Raw genomic sequence first — 12,453 nt, forward strand, 5'->3', positions numbered from 1 at the left:
GCAAGACGGACTGTACAGGGCTGTGTGCCCCTGTAGGGACCCTGGTGGCGGGCAGGGCAAGGGGGGCTGGACTACAGCCGTCCCACAGCAAGATGGACGTGCCTCCCTTCCACAGGTGAGGAGGCCCAGGGTCCCTGTGTCCTGAAGCCTCCGCCAGGCCTGGCAGCTGAGCCTCTGATGCAGGGCGCTGTTCCCAGCTCCTGGCCTCCCCCACTCCCCGGGGAGGCAGCGGTTTCAGGGGCTCACGTCCCAGGTGGCTCAGCGTGGTTTCTGCTGAGACTCGAGTAATAGAGGCAGTGCGGGGCAGCTCCCGACTGGTCCCCCTGCCCTGGCCCGTGCAGGGCCTCCGTCCCCGCACTGAGCCAGGCCAGCCGGAGGGCCTCCCCCTCAGCTCACCAGGAATGGGCGCCCCTCCCCACACCATCCAGGCCTCTCTGCCCAGAGTGGTCCTGGGACATGGCGTTGCAGAGATGGTGACCGGGCCAGGCGTCCAGCCCTGACCTCCACCCCAGCCACGTCCACTCCTGGGCCTCGGAGCCTGGGAGGCGGTGGGAGGTGTGGCCGCAGGGAGCTGTTGGCGGCTGCTGTCTGCCTCCCTGGTCCCTCCTCCTCCCTCCCTTCGTTTTTAAATTTATTTTTGGCGGGACAGGGATGCTTTGCCACAGAGCCACATCCCCGGCCCTTTTTTTATTTTGAGATGGTCTCATCAAGTTGCCCAGGCTGGCCTTGAACTTGCGAGGACGGCCAGCAGCAGGGACCCAGGGGCAGGGCTGGGGGTGGGCAGGGAGCGGGTCTGGGGCCGCCAGACACCCCAGGGTAGGAGCTGTGGGCCAGGGAAGGGTCGTCTCCCTCATGGAAAGGCTTCTCTGGAGCCGAGGGGAGAGCCCACGTCGGCTCCTGCAGCCGGAGGGGCCCAGGGCTCCGTCCACCGCCAGGTGGAATTGCAAGGTGGGCAGAGGAGCGAAGGGTTGCTTCCCAAGTGCCTCCGCGGGCTGCCCTGGGACCCGGTGTTGGAAACCTCAGGGCACCACGGGCGCCGTGACCTCCCCCCACTCCTCCCTCCCCCCTCTTTCTTCCCTAAACATGGTTGAACACACACAGCATGATCTAGGGCAGGAGGAGGAGTCAGCAGGGAGAGCAAGGCTGCAGGGAGAGGGAAAGCGCCTCCAGTAGCCGCAGCACATGCAAAGGCCCCGGGGCAGAGGAAGGCTGCCCTTGGGGCGCATGGAGGGTAGCCCAGCATAGGGCAGGTCAGTGGGGAAGGGGCTGGACTTTGTCCAACCTGCGAACATGGGGCACCGTGGGAGAGGGGAAGAGGCTCCGAGTTAAGAGCACACAGCTCTTAACAGGAGGGGCGGAGGGGGCATCCGCCATGGCAGGGCCACCCTGATCGTCCAGTCCTCTGCGCTGGGGCTGCGTGGGCACCTTCCACACAAGCATCGAATAGCCAGAGGAAGCCCTCTGGCCCTGCCTGGAAGGCCTGGGGTTCACCTGCTGAGCCAGCGGGAGGGAGGGAGGCAGTGCAGCCTCCACGCCCGACACCCGGGGCGCCAGCCACTCACTCTGTGGGGCAGGGAGGGACCCCTGGCCTCCTCAGTGGGGGCGGAGGGGCCCTGGGAAGCGCCTTCCCTCCATCCTTCCCGCCTCCCAACTGGAATCCGTTATCCCCACTGCACAGCTGGGGAGTCTGAGGCCTGCGAGGTAGGAAGTGACCTTGGGGCGTTGCTGGGGGAGGCAGAGACACAGCTCTGAAAACCCCAGTGTGCAGGGACACCGCGGACACAACCGAGCTCAGCCCCAGTCCCCGGGAGCTTCCACCCGGGACGCTGGGCTGGGCCCTCTGCCAGCCCCAGTGGTCAGTGGCCTGCGGGTCTCAGGGCCTGCATGTGGGCCACGGTCCCCACTCCCCCACAGGCAGGCCAGGCTGCCCGCAGCCACATGGGGGGACGGCCGTCCCACGCCAGGCCACAGTGCAGCGAGAGGTGGGCCGGCGGGGGACAGACGTGGAGGAAGATTTATGAGCTGGGTTAAAATTTAATTTGGGTGGAAGATCTCGGCCAGCAAGCTGGCTGCCCCAGACAAATGGCCTCATCCCTGCCGGCTCTCGTGCCCCATGCCAGCCTCCCGCTTCCTCCCCGGAAGGCCGCCCGCCACCCGCTGCCCGCAGAGAAATCACAGCCCCAATTTGATTTGGGACAGCGGCGGCGGCGGCTGCGGCTTGTTTGCACTTCGGTCTGAAATTGAACAGGACAGAATCAGCTTTGGGCAGGAGCGGCCTCCACTGTGGCCTCCCGCAGTGCCCAGGCGGCCACTCTGCTCTCCAGGGGCCACGCTAAGCCTGCCAGCCCCACTCAGCCTGGAGTCCACCCGTGTGTGCCCGGCCCTGCCCTCTGCCCAGCACCCCCAGTTCTCCCCAGGGCCAACTGCTGGGGATCTCCGACAAGTGACTGAACCTCTCTGAGCCACAGTGTCCTCATCTGTAAAATGGGAACAAAAATACACCCAATTCTCATGAGACGCCATAATAACGTAAAGAACCGTGTCTGCGCGTGGCACCCTGGGTGTCCGGCGCGGCGCCGGGGCCGGGTAGTGGGACTGGGTGACGGGTCAGGGCGCTGCAGCCCGGGGGCTCTTGGAGGCACACATCCCGTGACTCCCATGACCTGTGTCTTGTACCCGCCTAGCCAGGCGGCATGGCCTTTGGTCCTGGATGTGCAGCTTTTGACCTGTCTCGTCCTGAGCGCGGGCGGGTGGTGAGAAACGATGCTGGGGCCCCTGTGGCACCCGGCAAGGCCAGCAGAGCTGGGAGCACAGGCTGGTGGACAGAGTGGCCTGGTGACCTGTTCCTCCGGGCTGAGCCCTGCCTGAGCACACTGTTCTGGGTCCTTCTAGGTGGTTCCCCGAGTGGGCACTTCCCACCCATTGCACAGATAAGGAAATGGAGGCTCAGCGGCCCCAGGCCTCTAGCAAGGATGGCTCAAGTCTGGGCCCTGGACCCCAGAGCCCACACCTGTCCATCACCCTGAGGCTTCCGCACCGTCCAGCTCCTGCCCACGGGTGAGGGTCTTGGGGACAGTGCTCTGGTCCCGGCCCTCTCGGGGAGCCCTGAGGGTGGAGAGAGTCGGGTGCTAGCGTATTGGCGTTACACCCTTAGCAGCAGCAGGGCCTGGGCTCCCAGGAAGCAGCCATGTGGTTGGCAGCCGTTCATGGCCCCTCAGCACCGGCCAGCAGAGCCGGCCACACCCCATTCCGGCACCCACCCAGCGCCCTCCCGGCTGGCCAGCCCTGGCGGCTGCAAGGTCGGCCCGCCCCAGCCTCCGCCTTGGGTGTTGGGACCGGGGTGCCAAGCCCTGCTCCGCACCGGCAGAGGCCAGGCGCCAAGCCCCCCGCCCCACCAGGCCCCAGTGGGGACTGTCAGAAGCTCACTGCCGCCTCTGGGTCTTTACTTGTGTGCTTATTTATTTATTCCCAGCTGCTTGGCTCAGGATTTGCAGCAGCTTACAGAAATGCCACATAATGCACGCAGATCAAGAGGAGGGAGGCGGGGACACGGAGGCACAGCCCCCCGCTGGGCTCAGCTCCTGCGGTCACTGTCCTCTCTGAGCTTGGTCCCTCACCTGTCAGTGGGAGCGATACTGCCCGCTGTTAGGTGTTCAGTGGGACCGGAAAAGAAGGGCGGGAAGGGCTGGTTGGGCTGTGACGGAGCTTCGCCCGGCATGCCCAGGCTGGGGGTTCCATCCCCGCACCACAAATGGGCCCTGAAGGCGGTTAGTGTGACCAGGGGAACAGGTCCGGGCGGGCGCAGGGAGGGAGGGGCGGGCTGCGGGCAGCAGGCACAGCCCTGCCCGTCTCTGGGTCTGCTACCTCCCAGGTCCGGGCAAAGCCAGGGCCGAGGGCAGGTCTGGGGCAGGCAGCTGGGTGACCTCTGGGGACCTTCCCTGTCCCAAATGCCAAGGTCCCGGAGTCGCCCCCAGATCCCTCTTCCCATAGTGGGAAGCCCTGTGGGTGATGCCAGCACCCCACCCTCCCCACGTGGGGTCCAGGAGCCTGCAGGGAGGAGAGGGAAGGCCAGGGTCCAGGCTGGGGAGTCACCTCCGACCCGGTGCCAGAGCCCAGAGGCCCCCAGCTCCCCGCGCCTCACCCCAGACCTGAACCCACGTCAGCACTGAGCTCCGACTTTCGTGGCACCAGCCTAACCCCAAGGACGGTGACCCAGTCACCCGAGCCCCTCACCGCCCCGGCTCCGGGAGTGGCCAGCCCTTAGGGCTCCCTCCCGCCGGCCCTCTCCCGCCCGGCTCCCACCCATCCTGCCTCCCCATGGCGTCCTCCACCCCTGTGCCCTGACTGACCAGACAGGAGGCAGCCGGGACTCAGCCGCCCTCTGCCCAGCAACTGCCCCGGCGCTGCCAGGGCTCGGGTGCGTGGCCCGCTCCTGGTCCCGCCTCCCTGCTGGGCTCCAGGCCTGGCAGCCAGAGGCCCCGTCCTTGTCCACAGTCGCTCTGCCCAGCCCAGGACGGGTCAGTTCGCACACTTTTTAAGCGGCTGACTAGTTGGCACGGCGCTGGGGACCACAGGGCAGTTAGAAGGCTGCAGCAGAAGCGCCCTCCAAGCCCAGGCCTGGCCCCAGCACCGAGCGCCCCGCTCGGCGGCCTCAGGCTGTGTGCCTGTGAGTCGGGGAGAAAGGACCCCCCGTACCTGTCCCTGCCTGCACGGCAGCTCGCAGGGCACAGCCCTGTCCCGCATGGCTCCAGACCTCGAGGTCGGGGTGTTCCCAGGGGAACAGGCTCCCAACCCGCCCTCGCCTGCTGGGTCACGTGGAGGGGCATACATGGGGCACCAGCTGAACACCAGATTGTCCACACCCAGAATGGCCTCCCCCGCTGCCCCTCCCCTCTTTGGTCCTCAGCCAGCGTCTGAGGACACCCAGGGTCCCCAGGGTCATGAGGTTAAGGAGAGTTATGTTGACACCCGCTGGCTGATCCCCAGTGCCAGGCAGATCCCCGGGAAGGCCAGGGCCCGTCCTGGGCGGTTGCTGGCACTCCGCCAGCTTCTGCATGTGGGTGCTGGCAGGGGAGGCCCCAGGACCCCGTGTGACGTCCCCGAGTGTGCTTAACAGCCTGACAACTCGACCAATCGACCAGCGGTAATGGGCTTTCAATAATTCAGCAGGGTAGCCTTTGTGGGGGAAGAGGGCAGAAACTTCCATAATGTCACTTAATTCCGACCCACAGCGGAGGCTTCAGGAGGCTTGAGGGTCCCCTCGGAGTCTCCCAGTCACCTGAGTCCTCAGTGCTGGCAAGGCAGCGGTGACCCACTGCTGAGGCCCACTCTGTCACCTTCAGCCCCTGCCTTGAATCCTGTCCTTGCCCCGGGGTCCACTCCAGTCCACTCTGAGCAACAGCGGCTCTGACGGCCACCTGGGGCCACCAGGGACCTCCTGCCTCCTGCTCCCTGCGCCCCAGCTGGTTCTCTGTCCTCAATAGTGCTGGCTGTGTGGTGGGCATGCAGGGAAGGGAAGTTCCGGGATGGATGAGGACCGTGACGTGAACATTCTGCACCATTAATAAAACTGCCCTTTGGGCTGGGGATATGGCTCAGTTGGTAGAGTGTGTGCCTCGCAAGCACAAGGCCCTGGGTTCAATCCCCAGCACCGCAAAAAAATAAAAATAAATAAAGCTGCCCCTCGTCAAGAGCCTGCTGCACATCCAGGCTACAGGGAGTGGAACTCCCCCTCACCACCTGCCTCGGGCTGCTTTTCATCCCCATTTTACAGATGACAAACCTGAGACTTCCTGGGGTCGTGGAAATGTTCTAGAATTAGACAGATGTTGGTGGGACCTTTTGAGTACATGGGAAACCACTCAGTTCTGCACTTCTAAGGGGCAAATCTCATGGTACGTGACCCTCCGTACCCGCAGCTGCATCCAAGGATCCAACCAACCCCCGACGGAAGACATTCAAGGAAAAAATATTGCGTCTCTACTGTACACACACGGGTTTTTTTTCTTGTCCTTATTCCCTAAATGATACAGTGTAACAACTATTTACATAGCATTTACATTGTATTAGGAATTACAAGTAATCTAGAGATGATTTAGAGCATACCAGAGGATGTGCGGTAGGTTATATGCAAATACTATGCCGATTAATACGGAGGACTTGAGCAGCCGCAGATATGGGTGTCCTGGCGGGGGGTGGTCCCTGGAATCAATTCCCCGTGGATACCGAGGGCTGAATATATCTCAATTTTTAAACGTGAATTTGAACCAGGCTTGTAAAGAAAAAACGATCCTCAGGCTGGGAGAGTAGCTCAGTGGTAGAGAGCAAGGCCCGGGTTCTGTCCCCAGCACCAGGGGTGATAGAAGAAAAAGAGAAGCGTGGGAAGCCAATCCCGGGCTCACAGATGGAAAGGAACTTGCTCACAGTTTCATGGTTTCACGTGAACAGACAACACAGCTGAGACTTGAACTCAGGTCAGTTCAGAGCTTCCCAGGAAATAAAACTGCAAGACAGCTTTCATCCTGTTGCTCCCTCATTCACGAACTTTCACTGGATCCCACTTGCTCTTTCCTGGGACCCAAGACCTGGTTGTACCTCCAGACGGGAGGGCCCTCTTCTCCCTCCTCACCAGACTCCACATTCCTGAGTGCAGCCCCCTCCCTGCCTGTCCCCTCTGTCCCCAGCCCCATCCACTCCACCTCTCCTTTCCCCCAGGGGTCTCAGCTTCCATGGGTTTTGAGGGCCTCTCTGTGCAGACCCTCCCTCTCTGTTCCAGCCTCACTGGCCTCTTCCTGTGACAGCTGCAGTCTCTCACCTCCCAGCCTTGGCCCCTGCTGCTCCCTCTTCCTGGACACAGTACTCACGCCCAACCCTGCACCCCTGCCAGCCTGGCAATTCTGATCCTGCTGGTCCTGGCCCCGGTGCCCAGTGTCCCCGGCTCACAATCCCTCGTAGTCCCCTTCCTTCCTATAAGCTCTTGTTCCAAATCTGTCTCCCTTTAACTGCAGCCTCCTGGAGGGCAGGCCCCTGCCTATTTGGTAAAGGCCCGCCCTGTGCGCTGGCAGGCTACAGGCGCCCTGGGAGGCAGCCCCCACCCACACACTCAGCAAGCCTTTCTCTCTGGACCAACGGACCCAGCCCGGCCCTCGCTGGGGGACTCCCACCCTGCTCCGGACACTCCCTGACAGACAGCGATGGCTCCCCTGCCCCATCTGTCCACAGGCGGCAGCCGCAGGGTGAGCCTCTGGGAATCGAGAGCGCAGCTCCGCCCTTAGAACACGCCGGGTTGTTGCCAGGGCCCCCAGGCCCAGCCCCTCCCCTGGCGCTGGCTTGCCTTTGTGTTCTGGAACCTGCCACATGCTGTCCACTGCTGTCCCCTCTACCAGGACAGACTCCGGGCCAGCTCCTTGTCCCCTGCTGGCCTCTGCCCCATCGTCACCTCAGAGGGGCCCCCTCCTGCAGCCATCCATCCCAAAGGGTCTTTGGGATCCCAGCCCAGGCACCTCACTCTGAGTCCCTGACCACAACAGCTCAGAGGGACTTCAAGCTGAGGCTGGGGAGGGTAAATATCTGTCAGATGGACCGTGAAGGACGACCGCCCTGCCCGCAGGAGCATGACCGATTTGGGAGAGAGGCAGTCAGTCCTGTGGCCACCCATAGGGCTCCACGGGGACTGGGCTGCTCTCGGGCTGCTGCCCACCCAGACAGCTCCCCTCCCGGGCATCCCTCCGAGGCTTCGAGGGGAGGCCGGGGCGGAATAACCAGATTAGCCTAAGCGGCTCCTCTTGTTTCCTGGCGTAATTGGATTGAGGCCATGTTTCGGTGCAGCTGCATTTAATATTGTAATTCCGCAGCCGTCTCGCCCCCCAGAGCCCGCGGTGCAGACACCCCGCTGGAGTGAGGCCTGTGGCCGGCGGGGGCTGTGCGGGAGGAGGCCAGGCCCGGCCGAGGGTGGGAAGAAGGAAGGGGAGTACTGTCCCCAGCACCCCGGCAGCACACGCCCAGCAAGACCAGGAGAGGGGCAGGCCATTCACAGACCCGCCCCAGCACCCCGACACAGCCCAGGCTGGGGACACAGGAGAGCCTGGGTCACAGCTGAGGAACGGCCTTGAAGCCCCGGGTGGTCCAGCTCACAGTCCCCAGAGGGGCTGACCAAACAGGCTGCTGCAGCTTCCCCGATGGGCAACAGGGAGACCCCCACCCAAGTAGCGGACCAGTCGCCTCCTTGTCCCTGGGCAACCAGAGGCCAGCCAGGAGACCAGCTCCGCTGTGGCTTGGGAGTTCCTCCCTCCAGTGTTGACCCGGCCGGGTGACCATGCGCCATGGACAGTGACCTTTCCCCAGGTCCGTGCTCAGCTGGGGGTGCGCATGTGTAGGCGCCTGTGTCCGCCCAGTGTGGCTGTCAGTGTGCGTCCGTCAGCGTGCGCGGCTGGCAGTCTGTCCAGGCCGAGCGCATCTGCCTCTGTGTTAGGAGTGGGGAGCCGCACCGCACCCTCGGCCTGAAGCCCGGCCAGGTCTCCGCAGGCGCCGTCAGCACCTGAGGCCTGAGGCCAGGCGACGAGCTTTACTGAGAGAGGAGAGGGCAGGGCAGCCCGTCCTAGGCCTCCTGCTCTCGGGCACTGCTCGAGGCATGGCCTGAGAGACGGCGATGCCCAGCGGGGCCCTGGCGGGAGGATGAAGCATGAGGGCAGTGGGTCCTGTGGCGGCTGTCCGCCCGGGCGGCTCCTCCGGGAGCTCAACCGGCCTCTGAAGACCAAGGGCCCCCGGGAAAGGGGTCAGCCCCGCTGGGTGGCAGTGTCGCCCTGAGGTTGCGGGCTCTGGGTAGGGTCCCTGAACCCCCGCCCTGCCACTCTCACGCACTCCGCCTGGCTCGAGGGCCTGGAGGCAGCTCCCATCCATCACGTGGCCCTATTTTTAGGAGGTGATAAACCCAGCTGTGAAAATTCACTCCGTGCGGATCCTTCCAGGAGAGGAGGTCTTAGCCCCAAAGCGCACCAGCCAGTGGGGCTGGGCGTGGGAAGGAGGCGGGGCCAGAGGCAGGGCGGGGCCAGAGGCAGGGCGGGGCGCTCTGCTGAGTGACAGGGAGTCTCCGGTTCTGGTCCTGGAGCAGCTGGAGAGGAAGGGTGGGTCCTGACCTAGATTCCACCTTACCTCTGCCAACAGCAAGCCCCGCCCGCTCCGGGTCAGCTCCGGGGCCCTTTCCCCTCTCCCTGTAGGGCTGCTGGATTAATTGCGGGAGTCCACTTAATTGTGTATTTCAGACAAACAACAAATAATTTGTTAGAATACTTCCCAAATATTGCATAAGGTGTGCTTCTGTATGCTACAAAAATGACTGGTTAATTATCTGAAATTCAGATTTAACAGGGCATCTGGCATTTTTATTTGCCAAATCTGGCAACCCTGCTTCCTTGGAGCAAATCTGTCCACTTCTCTGCCTCAACCCGTCTAGCTGCCAGAGCAGAAGTGGTCAACAGGTGTTGGCTGCATCCCGGTGGCCCTCACCCTGCCCCCTGGGCAGCGGGCACACCCTCTGCTTTGGTGCCGTGAACTTTCTAGGTCAACCCAGTGTTCGCCTGGATCAGACCTCCAGCTCCTAAAGACAGAGAGGGCAACCTCTTCTTGCGCTGTGTGACCTTGAGTTCTATCACCTCCCTCTCTGTACCTCTGCTTCCTTCTCTGGAAAATGGGGATACTAATACTGTCCACCAAATGTGCTGTCGTGAGGATTACAAGGCTGACACTGGCTGAGGGCTCAGTCTCCAGGTCACCAGAACCAGCAGAGGACACGGCACAGAGGAGATGATGCGTTCGTTCATTCAGCCAGTTCAAATGGCCAGCAGTGCTCTGGGCCCTGGAGGTAATGAGAGAGTGGTGGGCCACTCTGGTGGCCTGCAGACATGGCCCAGCCCACTGAGCTGTGTCTCCCAAGTCAGAGGAGCTAGCCTGGTCTTTACCTGGGGGCGGAGGCCCATGGGGAACCCCCAGCGGGGCCACCTGGTGAATGTCACAGGATCTGGCTGGGGAAGTGGAAGCCTGCGGCGTGAGGTGAAGGGTTAGGGTGCAGTGGAGAGGGGGTCTGTCCCTTAGGCTGTGTGACCTCAAGCTGGGAGAGGATCCAGGACAGGGCAGTGGCTGGCAAGGTCAGATTGCAGTGCCTCTGGCCGCAGGAGGGGGTGAGAGCTGGGGGGCACTGGGCCTCTGGACTGTCCCCCAGCTGGGGTCTCCCCTGTCCATCCTCAGAGCCACAGGGACCAGACCCAGCAGCCCGGGAGAGGAGGCAGGGGCCAGATAACCCTCCTGCTTTGTTGGTGCTTGAAGCAGGTGGTGCCTGAAGCCCAGGCACCCCCAGGCCTCTGGGGCAGCAGTTCAGTGACCTGCAGGGCAACGTGATAGTGTCTGGTCGTGGGGGCAGAGGGGTCTGAGGACCAGGACGCGCTGGGAGGGCAAAGACCCTCTGGAGGAAAGCCGGCTCAGCAGTGGGAGAGGAGCTGCGGGGGAGGAAGTTGGCAGAAAGGGCAGAAGCTGTGGCAGAATCGCTTCCCCAGTCCTTACTTGCTGTGTGACCTTGGGCCAGGCACTCAACCTCTCTGAGTTCCTTTCCTCATCCATAAGATGACAGGTCCTCCCTCCCAGGATTGTTCTGAAGGTCACGTGGGATCCCGTGGGTGCGGCTCACCACTGAGGCTCAGCACAGGACGCCCCTGTCATAAACCTCAGAGCTTTAAGGCAGGGGTCGGGAAAATTCTCCCAGAGCCGGGGATTTGGAGGATTCATGGAAGTTCAGCAGATGAGAAAGATAGAGGCGCCTCCCCACTAAGCCTCACTCCTGGAAAAGAGGAGCAAGAAGCCCTTGAACTGGACGCGGGGGCCTCAGGGAAGCCCCCTGTCTGGGCCTCAGTTTCCCCACCATAAAAGGAGACCACTGTCCGAGCCAGCGTCCTGTGTGCTTGTTACAACCTGGGCCACTCTTCTTTGGGGGGCGGCGGGGCCTAAGAGGGGAGGGCTATCCTGCCACCACATCCCCAGGCTGGGCCCTAGGCCACCCTCAGGTGAGCCTGGCCAGAGCCCCTGCCTTGCACCTGGGCTTCCCAGACACACCCGGGGCCAGGGCCTCAGCGCCTCCCCCACCTCACCCAGCCTGCCCTCCAACCCCAGAGCCCAGTGTGGCTGGGCAGACCCAGGGGCACGCACCACTCTGGTCCCGCAAGGCCCAGGCCTGCGAGGCCGGCCCGCTCCGGAGATGCAGGGCTTCTGCGGGAGCTGCGTGTTCACCCTGCCCAGGCCTGGCTTCCGCTCCTCCAGGAGAATGTTTGGGAGGCGAGAACCCACGCGCATTCACACACCATCTGACGCGCCAGACCCACAGGCTCCCAGCCTGGCACAGATGTGCTCTCCCAGGGCCAGGGCGCGCGGCCGCGGCCCGGCAGGAGACTGGCACTGATTCTGAATTAATAAGTTAATTAATAAGTGCCACATATGACCTCAGTTAATCCTTCCAAAATCCTTGTTCCATTCTGTCCATCTCAGGGATGCCCGAAGTGGGACTCTGGGCAGGCACGTGGTTCACCCAGAGGGGACATCAAGAAGAGGCAGGTGGGCTCAAAGGTTGCCAGGACCCCACATCTGGCCTGGGTTGCCTCAGAGAGGAGGCAGGGTGGGCATGGGGGTCTCAGAGGCCCCAGGACAAGGGCTGGCCACAGCTCATGGACCACAGCTGGCAGGCACAGGAACGTGAGTATCGGACGGCTAGGTGAGGGTAAACCGAGGCAGGAGGGCCATGTCTCCGAGCCCGTGGCGGGGCTCTCTGTCTCTCTCCACCTGGACAGAGCTGGGTTCCAGGAGCAGGGACAAGGGGCTCCGAGCCATCGGGAGCCTGGCGAAGGGTCAGCCTGTCTGGGTCACAGAACCCTTCAAAAAATGGGTGGCCAGAGCAGTCTGCTTTGGGGAGGGTCACTTTGGGAATCTGACCCGTTTTCCAGAGAACAACGTCCTCACCCTAATACTTAGGGTGCAGGGGAGTGTTGGGGGGCAGACCCTGCAGCTCAGGACCGGGGAGCCACAGATGGGGTTAGGCTGCGGCGGGGGCCACCGCAGCCACGATCCCCGGCTGCCGGGAGTTCCTAAGACTCTTAGTGCACATATCCCGGTCCTCAGCACGGCGTCACCAGGACTCAGCGCCGCGCCCGCTCCTGTGGCTGCGGAGACCCAGGCGCTGCTAGTGAGGAAGGGGCCCAGGGCCACCCAGCGGGGAAGGCTGTCCTCCCAGCGAGCCTCTGGGCTTCTGCCTGGCAGGTTCGCCCGTGTTTGGTTTATTATCATGCTTCTTAACTTAGAGATGCCACATGTATTTTTTGATATTTATCTAATGTTATGTAATTATTTTAATTTTTTTTTTTTTTAAAGACTGGATCTGGCTGGACCTAATTTTAGCTCCTGGGATTCCTGCCTTCA

General features: G+C 62.7%; 2 protein-coding genes and 1 non-coding gene across 7 annotated transcripts in view; 2 read left to right on the forward strand and 1 right to left on the reverse strand.

Annotated features, from left to right (window-relative positions):
* Macrod1 (mono-ADP ribosylhydrolase 1) overlaps positions 1-12,453 on the forward strand; it is a 134,540-nt gene that overhangs the window by 61,620 nt on the left and 60,467 nt on the right. The window lies entirely within an intron of this gene.
* Flrt1 (fibronectin leucine rich transmembrane protein 1) overlaps positions 1-12,453 on the reverse strand; it is a 75,348-nt gene that overhangs the window by 32,485 nt on the left and 30,410 nt on the right. The window lies entirely within an intron of this gene.
* Positions 5,583-5,656, forward strand: Trnaa-cgc (transfer RNA alanine (anticodon CGC)). The gene has a single exon. It is a non-coding gene; the product is annotated as a tRNA-Ala (tRNA).

The sequence above is a fragment of the Sciurus carolinensis genome, chromosome 11, assembly GCF_902686445.1.
Source record: "Sciurus carolinensis chromosome 11, mSciCar1.2, whole genome shotgun sequence".
NCBI lineage: Eukaryota > Metazoa > Chordata > Mammalia > Rodentia > Sciuridae > Sciurus > Sciurus carolinensis.